General features: G+C 35.3%; 1 long non-coding RNA gene across 2 annotated transcripts in view; it reads left to right on the forward strand.

Moving 5' to 3' along the window:
- The window catches only part of LOC129921631 (uncharacterized), a 151,658-nt gene extending 147,350 nt beyond the window's left edge, over nucleotides 1–4,308 (forward strand). For both annotated transcript variants that reach the window (XR_008773572.1, XR_008773574.1), the window contains exon 4: nucleotides 3,142–4,308. This is a non-coding gene — a long non-coding RNA (uncharacterized LOC129921631). The remainder of the gene's footprint in view (nucleotides 1–3,141) is intronic.
- Nucleotides 4,309–17,983: the final 13,675 nt, after the last annotated feature.

Genomic DNA, 17,983 nt, shown 5'->3' on the forward strand with positions numbered 1-17,983 from the left:
GATCCATAATATTAGAATGTTCATCATAACTTAAATTCATATCATTAAACATTTACATTGTCAACAGTGAGTCACTTATTTATTGCAAGCACGAAGGTGCCTGGTTGAATGTCAGGGGCCCGCGGAAAACGAGCTAAGGCCTTAACATAACCCTGACAACGTCTGTAATATATAAGATGAGTGGTATGTGCTTGGGACTGTCGTCTCGATGGGCCGGGTTTAAACCTTCTGGTTTGTGGGCAGTTTGGGCTAGAATCTAATAATCTTCCAATTTGAAGAATAATCCGAAACAAATGTATCATTAGCCCTCAATACTTAGGAACTTTTACAGATGAAGGTTCTTTGTTACATATATGAATGGACTCAGAATGCAATCACATTATTATTATTTAAATTATCGAAACCTTAACGTCGCAAGATTTGTTGGGAAAAAATATTTATCAATCAAGTACAATAACTGAGTCCTGGGTTATATTTTAAAGATAGTAATTTTTTTTCGTGTAGGCCTACCGAGAACAAAAAAAATGTATTTACTTATTTTAAAAAAAGAGAGATCTCTATCTTTCATACATTTGCGCTGTAACTTTATTGGCTTTCTTCAAATTGTCCGTCTTTCAAAAATCTCGCCGCCAATGCTCTGAATTGTACAAGAACTGGATCTAAGTGTTGTATACCTTGTTGATGTCTAAGAGCTGAGCCGAAGGCTCTTCGAGCTCTAAGTTTGAAAAAAAACCTGTTTGGTCGTCCAGCCGAACAGTAAAAAAAAACAAACCTGTGTGAACACACAGTTCTGTTTGGGAGAGACCCTAGACAATGCCTATGTAAGGCATTGCTGTTTACCGATGCGTTCGACCCCCGACACGTGGACTAGAGACACGGCCGAAGGCCGGGAATGCACCGGGGACTTCTGCCATTTTCCTTCAATGTACCAAGCTAACTGTGCGGGATCCGCCATTTATGTAACGGTCCCTTTGAGGAACAGCGCATGGATTGGTGACGTGTTTGTGGGGACTTTGTTACAACCCCGCCCGTGAAAGGGGTGGACTCTCGTCTACCCATGGGCATCCCCACGGGAGTCCTGTGTTGCTACCCATTTCGCCTAGCCACTTCCTCAAATGGCCGTTTCCACGCGGGCGCCACGTTGAGGCAGGGCAGCGTGCCCGCGAGTGTTGTATACAATAAAATGTGCAGACCTGGTTGACTGATCAGTCCAACTGGGGGGGGGGGGGCACATATGTAAAGGATAAGCATGGCTGGTTTTGTATTTCATGTTTGGTTGAGCATGCTTAGTGTTGTCATAAGCAGTATACAATAAAATGTGCAGACCTGGTTGACTGATCAGTCCAACTGGGGGGGGGGGGGGGGGGGGGCACATATGTAAAGGATAAGCATGGCTGGTTTTGTATTTCATGTTTGGTTGAGCATGCTTAGTGTTGTCATAAGCAGACGTCAAGGTGCTGGTAGGTTGTTATATATAAGAGTAATCTTTCTCCCACGCTTCCCCTACCAACCGCTTTCTCTCTCTCTCTCTTTCTTTCATTCTATCTGCGTCACTTTGTATTCCCTCCATCTCTATCTTTCACTGTTTCACTTTTTTGTTTTAATTTTGTTTTTTCAAGCTCTCTTTTACTACATTCTTCATTCTCTTTTCTCTCCATCGCTGCTTTCTGTCTCTTTTTCTATTTCTCTATCTCTCTTTCTCCCTCTTCCTCTCAGTTTCTTACTTTCTTTTCTCTCTCTTTTTCTATTTCTTTCACTTTCTTACTCTTACTCTCAGTTTCTTACTTTCTCTCTTTTCTCTTTCTTTACCTCTCTCTTCTTCATCTCTTTCTTTCACTTTCTTTCTTTCTCTCTTTTTCTCTCTGTCTCTCTTTCTTTCTCTGTTTCTCTTTATCCCTCTCTATCTTTCTTTCTTTCTATTTCTTTCTCTCTCTCTTTCTCTCTCTTTCTCCCTTTCTCTCTCTCTTTCTCTCTCTCTCTCTCCACCGTTGAAATATTTTTTTAAAGAAACCGACAGTTACCCGAAGTTATAGTTGCCATACGCCGAAACAAACAAGAATATGGGTATTTTTATACCCAAAAGTTTTTATTAGTCTTTTCAAAATCATTACGCAGTTTGCTTGTATATAGCCGATAAAACTCCCTAAAGGAATCTTAATAATTAAATAGAAGATATATAGTCAATGTTAATTGACACTGGAAATACAAAGAAGATTTTCTAAGTCATTTTTTTTTTATTTATTAAAATTGAAAGCGCGGTTGCTGCCGAAGTCTGGGGTCAAAGTTCCATCATTGTTTTTGGGACAATGGATTTGTTAAAACTAAATGTGTGTTAGGCTAGGGAATCCAGCCAGGGGGAATAAATCTCTGGTCCTACCATAGATGTAGGTGAGCTTATCCTAACGTTAGTATTCTTTATGCACATTTTTTCACACACTCAGACTTGCAAAACTTTCAAACATTGTTTCCATTTCTCCTTTCTTATGTACATTATATAATATTGGAGATTTAAAGGAAGAACAGGATAAAGTTTAAATCCAGATTTAAGTTAAAATACCTAATTGTGAAATGGCTGAGTATAAATATCATTGTATCCAGGGTAAGACCAACAGAAGTGTAAATCTCATATATCCCCTCTCCTGTCGTAAGATGATCAGTGAGATATGATTGTATTTTTCTTTGAACTGAACAGGGTTGAATAGAAATGTAAAAACTGGGAAACGCCCGATTTATGTAACTGTATATTGAGCTATTTTATTCCAGAGCCAACGTTAGCATAAACGGATGACAAAGCACTAGACGAACACACAATTTAGATCTATTACATAAAGGGAAGTAACTTGAGTGCACTGTGAAGAGAATAATTAAATGTTATAAAATAAAAGTGGCCAGAGTTGTGTTATTGAAACCAGACACATACCCGTGTACGCCTACATCGGTGCTACAGATCTTTATTTGCATTCTCATATTGAAATTAGTTTTAGAATCCTTGAATAAAGGTGCTGTTATTTTATTATGAAATCATGATTTAAAACAGTAACACATGTCATTATGCTATTACTACATTGTATTAATATGTATGCTCCAGTAGACAACCAGATCTTTATAGCTCAATTTGAAATCTTAAATTGATTTTAACAGATGATCCCATAATAGGCAGATGGCATAACTACCACAAAAAATATATCCAAACGTATCTAAACCACCAATAACTCAGCAAGCATGAGGTTTGGGGGATATGTCCTCGGACAGAATAAATCTCGCGCCCCAAGGGTAACAATAACTTGGAGACCGACAGAAAGAAAACGCAAATCAGGACTTCCTCCAAGAAACGGCCCCGCACCTTCATGGACCTCAGGGAAGAGAACACCAGGCAGGAAGAGGCGGCAAATATTGCTTAAGACTGATTTCTATGGAAGCAAGTAACTATATCGCCCTGTGCTGAAAGTCACGGGAAGGATACAAGTTTCTAAGTATCCTATGACATACAGGTAGTTCTGTTTAATGATAATGTCATGTTTTTCTGTGTGCGTTTCTTAGTTTACAATAAGGTGACAAATATCAAAAATATTTTTCTATTAAACAAAGCTTATATTGAGTGCATTTGTATTAATTTGTTTTGGAGCAGTCATGTAATTAAATTTGTAATAGGTCTGTGCGATAAGAAATATTTTATTGTCTTGTTCGGCGCTATATCATGCTTTTAGCTTTCTGAATGCGCTATGATCCTATCACTTGTTTGGACCAGTTTAGAATTGGAAAAAAAAAAGGGGGGGGGGTGAATGAAGTATGTGAATGTTACCGTGATCACTTTTTAAATCCATTTATTAAACAAAGACGTTAAACAACCTAAATGGAAACTCAAACTACCAAACTAACCACTGTGCTAGCGAAATGCTTATGAAAATAGAAGGTTTTTATAGTTATCTATTATTACTTTCAAGCTAACTCTACACAAAGTATAAAGGGGACTACTTAGCTTTTACCGCCACATAAATCAAGTACAATTTCTTTCTTTTTTCGATACCAAGAAAAAATTTATTTACCATTTGTTAATTTCTTTTTATTGATTCTTGTTTTATCAGGTACAATAGATACTTGTGCGAGTTTTCAACATCATCCGCGAATGGGTGTGGCTGAAATAACGTTCTAGCTTTTTCCTTTTTTTTTTTCTCCATTAGATCTAGAAAGTTGAAAAATGATCCCCTCATTGTTGGTATGTCAAGGAGAATTTACAGCGAAGTCATTAACTATTTTATAGTTGTTGGTTTTTTTTTGTAAAACATATCTTAAAATAGGACTAATATATATATATATATATATATATATATATATATATATATATATATATATATATATATATATATATATATATACCAATTATGATGTTGAAATACTTCATCTCTGTTTCTTAATGTTTTACTAGCACAAAGAAATTCACAGCGTTGTCAGTGGCGGAAGGGAGGAGTTCTAACATACACTCCAGAATGATCTAAGAAACATTCATGCCATGTTTCATAAAGATACAACGATGTTTGAGCATACCATTCTTCTTTATAACGTATAAGATGAAATATTTGGGGGAGGGGGGGTGTAGAGAGAGAAAGGTCGAAAGAACTTTGGATTTTATAATAATAATATTAAACTTAAACTGAAATGTCTTTGTTTAAGAACGTAATTCTACATGTCAGAAGGTGATATTCTGTGCGTTATGTAAGTCTTTTATTTTATTAATATGTCGATCATTTGTATGTTATTTTTGTTGTCCTTATTTTGGTTTGTGTTGTAATGCATTATTTATTTACTCTTGCTGTTCCACTCTCGCAGTTCCAATCACCAAGAATTGATTTCAAAAGTTGTACCAGGGGAATTAATAGATAGGCAAAAAGAAAAGCAAGTAATAAATAATGTGCCTCACAAATATCATTCATTTCTTATTTCTTTTTTACAAATATCTCATTAATATTATGGATTAAATGAATTGTATTTACTAATAACCAATATAATGTAATCATACACTTTTCAAAATAAATCAAGGCTAGGACCTACATGACAAAATTCTTGACTGTAACAGAATGGTTTGAGACTATCTCTCGCAGGAACGAGGATATTTTGTTATCACACATGATCTCTATCACATTTAAACATCTAACCGAACATTCTTATTCGTACACTTTGTAAGTCAAAGAAAATACATCAACATTAAGATATTGAAAATAACACTTTAATACCATAAGATAAGTTACAAGAAAATAATATTGGAGGTCACTCAGTATGTGGGTGTCCCACTGGCGGATCCAGGGGGGGGCGGTAGGGGCGATCGCCCCCCCCCCCACTCGGCCGACCTCCCCCCCCGAAAGGGGGGGGGGCGGACGAACTTTAGTATAGGATTCACACAATTTGTATACGAATTTATTACTTATGTTAAAAATATATACTAATTATTTATATTTCAACCTATTTTTAGATTATTTCGCCCCCCCCCCTCTAGTATGTTGGCCGATTTGGTAAGGTCGGGAGGGGGCGATGGTATCAATCCCGCCCCCCCCCCCCTTAACTTTCGAGTGGGGGGGGCGGTCCAATTTATTGGTAGAAATCACAGCCTGCTAACAAAATCAATTAAATATCTATATCCTTGTAACTTGTTATTGATATTTTAACCGATCTTTATATTATGTCGTTTCCTGTTTGCCGATTGGTGGGGGGAGGGGACGAATACCTCTTCTGTCCTTCCCACCTAAACCCTTTGAGTGGGGGGGGGCGGTCCGTTTTTATTGAGAAATCATAGTTTGTGAACAAAATTAGTTGAATTAATATATAAATTTTATATTATGTCGCTCCCTTTCTGGTATTTTGGCCGATTCGGTGGGGTGAGGGGGGGCGATTGCAAGTACTGCCCTCCCCACTCTAGCCCTCTGATTGCTGGGGGGGGGGCGGTCCTATTTTTGTGGAGAATCATAGTTTGTGAATAAAATTAGTTGAATATCTGTATAATATAAACTACGTATTGATATGTGACCCATTGTAAATATGTCGTACCACACTCTAATCTCAAATTGTATCATTAGAAAATTTAAATGAAAAAGGGTTGTACCAGGTGGGAGGGGCGATACATGCAATCGCATTTCCCCCATCGGACAAATCAATACTTTTTCTTTTTGTATTATAGTTAAGAAATTACAAAATTAAAAAAATCTGTCACTAATATAATTTATATATACTATAAATTAAATTCTTATATCGAGTCGCCCCATACCTATTCTTTAATGCCAAATGCAATCTTTAGCAGAAATTAGTAAAGGAGCGAGGATTAATCGTTTTCACTCTACCGCCATTCCCATTTCCAGACAGAGTTTTTGTAATTTCACATGAAGTTATCATAAGTATTTTTAGAAAGACTTTGCATTGGAAAAGTTAGAATTCAAACGAAATTTTTCTGTAGAAGAGTCATGATTGAGATGAGTTCTAGACTCAAATAACATTTTCATAGTCACCTTTTCCCAACCTTTACTCAATCTGATAATTTTCTAGCTAAATAAATTTGGGACTATAACTCACAATTTATGCTAGAGTTTTCTTGAATACTATTTATCGAATAAGTTTTTTTTCGGCGGCGATCCTCAAAACAAAAATCTAAATACGTGGGGTATCCTATCTTTTCAAGGAACAAATCGGTTTTATTTGCAATGTATTATGGATCTATAAATTCAAATTAGAATATTTTTCAAGTACAACATTATTCGAAAGGTCGTTTTTTAATAGTATGAATAATGAGCTTCAGGTCAGGAGAATGCGTTTCTGCAGTGAAGAATGCAAGAAAACGCTTTTGGCGTCGGGGCTTCGCCCCGAACTCCATTTATGAGTAATGAGTTGTAGATGTCAGGAGAATGCGTTTCTGCAATGAAGAATGCAAGAAAACGCTTTTGGCGTCGGGGCTTCGCCCCGAACTCCATTTATGAATAATGAGCTGTACTTGTCAGGAGAATGCGTTTCTGCAGTGAAAAAAGCAAGAAAACGCTTTTGGCGTCGGGGCTTTGCCCCGAACTACATTGTGAAGAATGAGCTGTACTTGTCAGAAGAATGCGTATCTGCAGTCAAAAAAAGCAAGAAAACGCTTATGGCGTCGGGGCTTCGCCCCGAACTCCATTGATGAATAATGAGCTGTACTTGTCAGGAGAATGCGTTTCTGCAGTGAAAAAAGCAAGAAAACGCTTATGGTGTCGGGGCTTCGCCCCGAACTTCACCAGAGAACCTTATAGCGCTGCCCCAGTTGTTTTGGTTTTCGCCGAAGGTTGAGAAATGCTGCTTTTTTTATTCTCATATTTATATTTATATATATATATATATATATATATACATATATATGTGTGTACGTGTGTGTGTGTGTGTGTGTGTGTGTGTGTGTGCGCGCGCGCTGTATGCACGTTTATGCGTAGGGTTAGGGTTTACTGGGCGTTAGGGTCAGGGTTTGGAAAAAAATCGCCCCCCCCCCCACTCCAAAGTTCTGGATCCGCTAGTGGGGTGTCCCATGTGTATCTAAGGAAATGTGTGTGTGTGTTTTCAAGTGCATCCTCTATTGAGTTGACTTATTTATCATTCATCAAAATGTTCTTAACGTTAAGTATATAATGAGACGGATCAAAACACTGTTTCAAATGCTGAGCTTGTTTCAATGATAAATAACTATTGCAGCGAAATAAATGTCGGCGTAATCAACTCTGAAGATTGCATCAAAATAGAAAAGAACAAATTGTGTGTAGCCTTTAATCTGCGTATACTTAGGATTTTAAAAACAATGTCAAAAGAAAAGATGAAAGACTAGCTCTTTGATTATGTAACATATAAATATAATTTATAGCCCTAATTGGAAGTAAGAGTTAAGCTTGTTTCAGTGGTGTCTGTGAGAAGATTGTGTGTCTTTGACAATGTGTCAGGTTTTTTGCTAACAACCTCAACAATGACATTTTGGATACATTGGTACTGTAATTTTAAAAAAATTAAATTAACACAAAATACAACAGAAACAAGATTACAAAGAGAGTTTGTGTTACACAAACTCAGAGGCGGCCCCCGTCGAAGTCGGATCCCTGTCGGATCTGCATATTCGCAAATAATATTCAAGAGGTGATTTAATTTTGATGTAAAATGTTTTACACGTTTCGGATGTTCCTTCAGAGTTGAAGATAATTACTTCCTAGTCCAAACCTCCCGCAGGACGACGGGGGATGGGAGCGGGCAGGGTTTGAACCCTGGGCCATCCATAAATCTGAACGACAGTCCAGCGCGCAAACCGCACGACCAGGCAGCCATCCGATGGTCAAAAGTAATAATGTTTCAAAGATTCATTTGCCGTAAATTTAAATTGAAATTTAATAAAAAAAATAGTAGATTAGTTTTAGTATATTAAAACATTACAATATTGATCAAAACGTTTGGAAATGAAAATCTACACTTTTTTTTTACACTTTAAGTTTAGAAATTGAAATTCTACATCTTAATCTAGTCTATTTTTGTCTAAACTAGATCTAGAAATTCTAGATCTAGACTCTAAAATAATTTTAATTAGAATATAAATCCAGATCTAGATATACTGTAATAAAAATCTAGATCTAGTTTAAAAAATCTAGATTAGATCTAAATCAAGATATCATTCCTTTTTTAAACGCGAGTCACATAACGAGGCTTAATAAACATTACTATACCGAGTTCTTTTTTCATTTCATTTGAAGAATTAATTCCATATAACGTCAGAGGGAAAAAAAAACACTACGTCACACGGCCTAGCTAGACTAAAAATCGCCTTCATCTATAAGAGCCATTTATCGAGTGTTCATAGACTTTGGTGCACCGAGTGCGTTCTTTAAGCATTTCATTTAAAGAATTCATTCCATATGACGTCAAAGGAAAAAAAAACACTACGTCACACGGCCTAGCTAGAATAAAAATCGCCTTCATCATTACGAGTCTTTTATCGAGTGTTCATAGAAATTGGTGCACCGAGTGCGTTCTTTTAGCATTTCATTTAAAGAATTCATTCCATATGACGTCAAAGGAAAAAAAAACACTACGTCACAAGGCCTAGCTAGACTAAAAATCACCTTTATCAACACGAGCCATTTCTCGAGTGTTCATAGACATTGGTGCACCGAGTGCGTTCTTTTAGCATTTCATTTAAAGAATTCATTCCATGTGACGTCAAAGGAAAAAAAAAACACTACGTCACACGGCTTAGTTAGACTAAAATATGTTTTCATTAATACAAGCAATTTTTTCGAGGGTTAATAGACATTGGTGCACCGAGTGCGTTCTTTTAACATTACATTTAAAGAGTCCATTCATATGACGTCAAAGAAAAAATATTCCATTACCTCACAATAGGCTAGTACCGGTACCATAAAAAAAATGTCTTTATTTACACGAGATATTTAACGAGGGTTCATAGACATTGGTGCACTGAGTTCTAATAGATATTATTTAAAAAGGATCAAAGCCACATTGTTTTTGCGTTTTGTCTGTCAGTCGGTCTGTCCGTTATCTTGATATAAAAAAAACAACTAAAAGTTATTAAAAATTGATTAACCTTTATTTTACGTTTCAAAACATCGCAATAATTTTTAGGTATGAACACAATTGAAAAGTTTATATAATAGATTGTTCCGGATGTTTGTATAAATAGTAAAAGAAAAAGAGAATTTCAGATAAATGTAATACCGTTAATTAAATTTTTTGGATGGTCTCGTATAAAAATTAGATGTACTACAGCCACGTGGAGAGATTTTCATACCTTACTTTGGTGTTTGGATTCTGTTTTCCTTAAAAATCGGAACATAATATTAACGATAATTAGATTTTTTAATGTTTTAGGTAGAAAGTTAAATGTACTGTAAGAGAGTAGTGAGTTAAAATATTTTTCATAAAAATCCGTAAAAACATTATTTCTTAAATGAGAAGATTATTTGTTTATTAATTAGAAGAGGGAGTTCAAACAATTATTTGGCGTTAGTAGATTTTTAAATAAATTCGGAAATTTCTGGCGACGATTTGTAAGAAACAAAATCCAGAACTTTCTTTATCGATTACAAAACTTCTATGTTATGTTTTACAAGAAAATTAAATGTCTAAAAAGTAATTTTCAGTAATCAATTCTAGTAAATTACTTTTTTTAAAAGCCTCATGCGATTTCAAACAATAATTAGGCATAATTCATGTTTTTTAAAACAATATCCGGAACATTTTTACACTTAATGAAATATAAGTCAGTATAGAGATTATGATTTAGCATTAATATGCTATTTACATAAAAAACGGAACAACATATTATTGATAATGTGTTTTTGCAACGTTTAAGCATGGAAATTGAATGTAATATAAGTTAGAAGAGCAAACAAACATTTGTTGGCGTTGATTAGTTTTGCACAAAAAAATCCGGAACAATCAATTTTAGATACTTAAAACTATTGAGATGTTATGGGAGGAACATTAAAGGGTAAATCAGATTTTCAATAGCTTTTAGAGTTCTAGTTTTTTAAATCTAATCGTGACGGACAGACCGACCAACAAACAAAACGCACAAAAATAAGCTTCTTTTATTCGGATGGGGGCACTAAACAAAAAATAAATAAAATCTGATTTTTAAAAAAAGTTTAAGGAATTGGTTTAGCACCTGATCATGTTGCGACGTTACGCTACTGCACGAAAATCGCTGCATAAAAAGTCCATTTAAAAAAATGTGCGTGATATTTACATACAAAGTGCATTATTAGCCTTTATAAACAAACAGAAATGTTTTCTTTTAATTTTAGCAGCTAGTTGACCAGAAAAAACGTCTTTAACTATTATTTGTATTTGTTGTAAACATTTCCTGTACATTTTAAAAATATATTTGACTTAGTGATACTGAAAATACACAAAAATTGTCCATCTTTGTTAGCATATTGTAACATTGCCTCCCTTACATTTACGTAATTGTTTTAGAATTGGTGTATTTTTATGAAAAATCGCTTGCATAATTAATTTTATAAATTAAACGGTTTGCTTTTAGAAAACCAAAAGTAGCCGTTGCACCTAAACTTTTCAAGCCGGATTTAATGATGAAATAATATTTTTCATATCTTTTCTAGTTTTCGAGATCTGAGTGTGACAGACGGACAGACGGACAGACGGACATTTTGCACAAACCTAATAGCGGCTTTTTCCCCTTACAGGGGCCGCTAATAAAATGCGATGCTACTAAAGATCACCAGAGAAAGGCTACATCCGGTAAATCTAAATTTTCAAACTACTTAGAGGGCAAGCTTTGAAAAACGCACAGTTGGGTGTCATCGTAGGGATCTAGATCTTGAATGCCGTTGTCAGTAATCATGACCCCATTTTGGATTCGCTGCTGGAAATAGTGTACCATTTATCTTCTGCACGTGACCAGGGTGTAATTGATGGCATCGAGTCTTGAATGTTGTTATCTAGAATGTATCAGTTAACAGTAAAACCAAATGAGAGGTGGCTGTTTGCATGTCGCTACTCTACATTGCCTGTAGCTTGCAGTGCAAGCATGTGTTACCTAGATAATTGTTTAAAAATATTTTTTAAATAGGAAGAATCAGGGGTCTATTGAGTTCCATTTATTCTGTAAATTAGGGATTTGCAGCAACATCAACTTTAGGTCAAATTAAGGGGATAAAAGAATTTATGACCCCAAGAACTTGTATGGTAATGAGGAGGCCTATTCAAGAATCACTCTCGCGTCTCCATACATAAAAGTTTAATTTACTGCCAATCTATTACATTAATAAATGTTTCAAAACAAGTAAATACATACAGTTATATTTGACACACACACACAAAAAAACACATAGCTTCATCTAGTAATCTAGTAGTACACTTTTATACTGATTACATATTTATTAATAATTTTTATTTTTTGTATTACTTTAATTATAATTGTAAACACTTTTGAATTTCGTCAATTGCAATGCTGCAAATTTAAGAGTTATATCCTTTAATACATTAGTTAGATTTCCCTTTTTGTTTTTCGATGTATGTTGTAAATACACTAGATAAATGAAGAACAAGAAATCTCCAACGGTTTTAAGAAATGTATGTAAAAAATTTAAAACATTTTACTTTTTAAATAGTTTTCTCTTTACAGTTTGGGCCCAGTGGCGTAGCTAGGGATTTGGGGACCCGAGAGGCTTTACCTCTTTAGGGGGCCCTTGCATTTTGGCATTCGACATCATGAGATGTTGTACAGCTGACTCCTCTAACTAGTTTAGAGTTTTTTGAAGAAGAATACAGGACATTTTAACAAAATCAATGTTGGTTAATGCTAAACACAGCGTTCACTAAATGTGACTTAAGCCACACACATTGAGAAATAGTACAAAGTCTTTTAGTTGGATGGAAGAGAAGAATCAACGAAGTATTCAGCACAAAATAGAAGAAATGAACAAGTCATTGGAAACTTCGGAACACAGAATTCGGGGGAAATGAGGTAAGTCGTAGTAAGTGGTCAGCTTTTAAAGTGGTTAAGCGTCACGGGGCTTCCCAGAGGACAGGGCGGAGCTTAAGGCTTTATTTGCCAGGTGAATATTCCGCATCAACCTATCGTAGTGTCTGTTGGTTGGTCAGTTCAAGGCTAGATGATGGACAATGCTGGTGATTAGATGCAGCATTATAAAACACTAGCCAAATGTTATACAAATAGGAGATATAATGAATCATTCTTTTTAATACAGAGTTGTCAATTATGAAGTCTGGAATTATCTACGATACTCATATTCAACCCCCCCAAAAAAAATGCGTGTTACCAACGTATAGTGTTAATTACTGAAATAATTTAGACTTATTGCATGCTATTACAGTTTTTTTTTTTAAACATAATTTAGTGGGGGGTTTTTAACACTCTCTCTGTGATATTGTGTAAGGGAGATTACCATTGTTATACTTTGACTTGAGAGATTTTACTTTCTAAATGGCAAGGGCCAGAATTTAAATTTAAAAAAAAAAAGGGGGTGGGGGAGTGGAATCAATTCATGTTGATGATTAATCTCAGTGGGGTCACTAGGGTGGGTGTCGCCCAGTGGGGTCAGCTCAGGGTGTCACCGCCCCCCCCCCCCTCTTTTAAATTTTTTTTTCTTACCGTAATACATATAGTTTATAATTACCTACGTTATTTGATTGTAGAACAACTATAAAATGAGAGTCTATTAAATTTAAAAATGCTTTCTACATTATAATTAATCTATACTTCACTAGGTTTGTGTAGTCACGTGAAGCACTGCATGCATCTTTATTGTTCGGAATAGAAGACATTGCCATCAATATATAGTTCAATTTTGCAACAATGCAACCATTAGGAAATTTAATTTCAAATGTGAAAACTTCTATTCATCCCAACCAAAGTTAATGTCTGTTACTGTTTCTTTTGTAATAAAATTGACCATTTGAAAGTGCCGTCAGTTCGTCTGCATAAAAAATCTCTTAATTTTAATTTAAAAATCATTTTTCACATGACTCTACAGCATATGCAGATGGTAAGAAACGGTGGAAGGCTTTGTTTAATGATTTAGAGATATTCGTGAAGGTTTTAGTGGTATATGAATCATGCACTGTCATTTTGTTTTCTCCAGGAATACCTTTTGCTGCCTTTAGATCTCTTCTCGGTCTTGGTATTTTTGTTTGAATGTCGCCTTTTGAAAAATAATCACATACGCCAATATTTTGAAACTGACAATACTTCGTCAGTTGTTGAACTAAAGAATATTTGGTTGGATTGCTCCAAATGTATCTGCTACATCAATGATTGCTTCCAGTTGGAATTGAAGCTTAGCTTTAAGATTAATGCACATAAGAATGAATCTTTTTCTCTTCTTAAATAGTGAGTTCGGTATCATGTGATTGCTCGCCTGACATTTGCTTCTAGCTTTTTTTTTAGAAGAGCCTTTTTTTTATAACACTTTACGCTAAAGTGTTATGCTTTTGTTAAAGAAAATGTTTCATTAGTCACCACTTTGTAAATATTTTAAAGGTAGGCCTACTCTTGTGTATCTTTGGCCTTCTAGTACATCTTACCACCAAAAAAAAATTAAGTAAAGATAGGTAAAATATATTAAGCTGCGTCTCTAGTGGCTATAATTTCAGAACGAATAATGTATTTTAAAGTAAGTTAAAGTTCCTCTTTCAGACCTTGCGATCTATTGGGCAGATGATGTAAAGGTCGTATGTCTCTGTGGCCTACGGTTAACGAGGGTGTCATGTGGCCAGCCGCCCAATCAGGGGCGTAGCTAGGATTTTGCCATCATTTGGGGGCCCGGGGGTTTTCGCCTCTGTGGGTCCCCTGCATTCTGCGTAATATTTAATATTTAATGTAAAAAATACTCATTTGGAGCCCCCTTCAAAAAGGGGCCCGGGGTATTTCCTAACTCTTCTTCTTCCTCCCCCACCCTAGCTACGCCACTGCGCCTAATTAATACTAAACTATAAAATAACCCAAATGCAACCAATTTTTGTTCTAAAAACAGACGGCCCTTGTTATCACGTAACTTTTTGGACTTTTGTACCAAAGAAAACAAAATTTACAATAGGGCCAAAAATAAAATATATAGATTTAAATTGGTACAGTAGATATGCCTATGCATATTTGGGTAATTATTGGCGGTAAATTTAAAGTTGAAGTAGTGGACATGTTGGCGTTATCTACCTGCGCCACCTGGCCATCAAAGGTCATCGTTGTAGTGAAGACACCAATGATGTGATACTCTTTCAAACAGCGCTGTTCAAAGACCAATTTTTTTGTTTGACCGGCGAGACCCTGGGGCAGGTTTTATTGACTGAAAATGAACTTAAAATAAAGTTTGTAAATTGCTAACACGTACACAATTTTAAAATTTCTTGTACATCACAAAAAAAAAAAAATCATAAAATAAAACGATAACAAAAATGCGAATAAAAAAAATCCTGACATGATGCCTAGGAAATCATGTCTGTTTAATTTGTCAAATCATTTAGAAAAATAGGCGTACTTTGAAAAAAAAATATATTGATATGTGTTTATTGTTTAATTTTTTTTCATCTCCTCCTGTGGTGTGTCACCAAAGAATGCTGACCATGTTCTTCAAAACTATATTCTTTATCAAGAGACTCGAACAAGACACTGGCCCTAAAACAATTCCTTAGAAAGAAAACTAGATCTATGTATATGCAGAGCTCTCTGATTTAGAAACTATTGCACAGTTCATCTCATATATTGGTCTAGTCATCTTAACTCTCCAATAGTTCATCTCATATATTGGTCTAGCCATCCGAGCTCTCCAACAGTTCATCTCATATATTGGTCTAGTCATCTGAACTCTCCAAAAGTTCATCTCATATACTGGTCTAGTCATCTGAACTCTCCAAAAGTTCATCTCATATATTGGTCTAGTCATCTGAACTCTCCAACAGTTCATCTCATATATTGGCCTAGTCTTCAGAACCCTCCAACATAATAATGAAAACGAGAAAAAAGAAATATTCAGAAATATTGTTTTTGTAAATCTTAGGGAAAATGAAAATAAAAAGGAAAGAAAGAAGAGAGATATTTCATTTCTAATATGTGCAACCGTTGAGAATATATCTGCAAAACTTTGTCTAAAGTCTACATAAAGTCTGTTTGGAGGCTTAGGGAGGGGGCAGCTTGAGAGAAAAAGGAAAGCGTAGAATATTTAGGGAGAACCTTAGGCGATGAGGAGTGAACTATCTCAAACATCGAGATAAAAAAAAGTTCGCTTTTTCCCGGCACCTGGCAATTGTTTTGTTTATCGTGGCGGGCTGGGATGGCCCGTGTCTACGCGTGTCATCGGTAGCATCAAAGCCGTCAAAGTACTGGACAGTTAAGTGTGTGGATACTAGTGACGACTGTCTACTGGTAGGGGTATATAGATTACAAGCCGACCAGCGGCGTAGCATACGCCGCTATTTAATGAAAAATTACTTGTTCTCCCCCCTCCCTTTTGTTTCTGAGCCGCGCTCTCTATCGCTGGGAAAGTTACAGGACTTTTTGATCAAGGGTTAAAGAGTCGGCGTGCTTGCGTCTTTTTCCGCATGGTTGGGAGACATAGATAACTATCTATACAGATATAAAGATATTTTTTTTTTTTGATGTAAAAACATTACACTCCCGCTCAAACACACTCATTCCTTCGTCTCAGGGTCGGATTTTCGGTAGGCAGGTCTCAGGGACTCCACTAGAGAGATACAGATAAAACAACACCAAAATTCAAGATTTACTCTGCGAGATTAAAAAACAAAACAAAATTAAGATTTAGGCTTTGAGCTAGATTTCAGTGTAATCAACAACGTCGAAAAAATCTCACAAAGTATCATTCGTCAACGTAGTAATTTAGACGTTGATAAATCGTACATGACTTAAACAAATTAAAACATTCTTTGTTGAAATAATTTGGGCTATTTCTACCAGCAGAAAAAAAAGATCTTTTTTTTTTTATTATTAGCAGACTCCGTTCCCTCTTTGCCCCAGGGCCTCCGGACCTCTACATCCGACCCTGCTGCGTCTAAAAGACTTTTGACAATGTAAGGCAACACGGTTTTAATTTTTGTTTTCGCGCTCAATTTGAAACAGTTATCTCCTCTTTGCTTGGTTTCTATTTGAAAGATCTGGGCTATTTTATACATAGAATAAGAAGAGAAAACGACCTGGAGAAATGTGGAAGCAATTTAAGGAAACCTAGGGATAAATGTAAGAAAATAAAAAGAGGAATCCATTTTAAAACAAATAGACAAACTAAACAATGACAAGAAGGTCATATTGAGAGAACATTGTAGCCTACTATATCATAATTTTGCACTGCAAGCAAAAAAAAAATAAAATATTTGTAATTTGATTTTATTGTGCTTAAAAAGGTACACAATTATGACGGCAACCATTTAGCAGTTTGTGTATTCGAGTCTGTTGATGTTTGACTAATTTAAATAAAAAAAAATAAGAAAGAGTAACGCTTGATTAAATTTGAATTGATTTTCGTTTCTCATGTTCGTTATTCACGCTATATGCCAAGAACAGATCTATACGCAGAAAGGTCAAGCCTATTCTTTTATCTATGAACGAAAATGTAGCTTATGGATTTAAATGGAATTTTAAAACATGCATATAATGTATAAGAAACTTACAAATTTATATACCTTTGAATATAATCTGTGATCGGTAAATATTTCTATAAAAATTAAAAACATATCAAGCAAAATATAAAAAATACTTTTAAAAATACTAACGAGAAGAACTCCACATTTAGAGCCACATATTTCATTACTGTAAGATATATTTCCCCTTTCTGACTTGAAAAGTTAATAATTATTTGCAACAATTTAACTAATTTTTAATTCTATTAGTGATTCATATTTTGTTAGGAACAATGAATAATAGTGCAAAGTTTTAACTTGATCCGAGAATGGGAAATGGGTGAAATAACAACATGTTCAAACATTATACCAGACAGACAGCATGAGTTGATAGATAAGTCTTGTAATTTAAAAAAAAAAGTGGTATGGGTGAACTGAGTCATAGACTCGGGCTCACACATTGGCGATGTACATTGGAGGTCAGGCGATAGGAACTTGCGGCAAGGCTTTGAACTATATCAGTCAATGTTACTGACGAGGGTTTTATCTAATCGGCCACGGGGCAACAGGGACGGTCAGTAGTAGGCATTGTTATTGTTACGTCAATAAGACGCTGTCAGCGGCGGACGCTGAAGTTGTCAAGCGAAATGTTTTTCTTGTTTATAACAATATCTTTATTCAACTGGTACCTTCGTGGAACCTTCCCAATGTGGTCAACGAGCTAATAATTCTTTTCCCAACCATATACATAAAGTTTAAAATTTCTGTGAAATTCGTTCGAGTCGTTTTCTAGATGTGTCCAGGTTTCATAATTTGAAACAAATTGATTAAGAATATTCTCTCAGCTCTTTGTTTTTATATAAGATGTTCA

Source organism: Biomphalaria glabrata, chromosome 11 (assembly GCF_947242115.1).
Source record: "Biomphalaria glabrata chromosome 11, xgBioGlab47.1, whole genome shotgun sequence".
NCBI lineage: Eukaryota > Metazoa > Mollusca > Gastropoda > Planorbidae > Biomphalaria > Biomphalaria glabrata.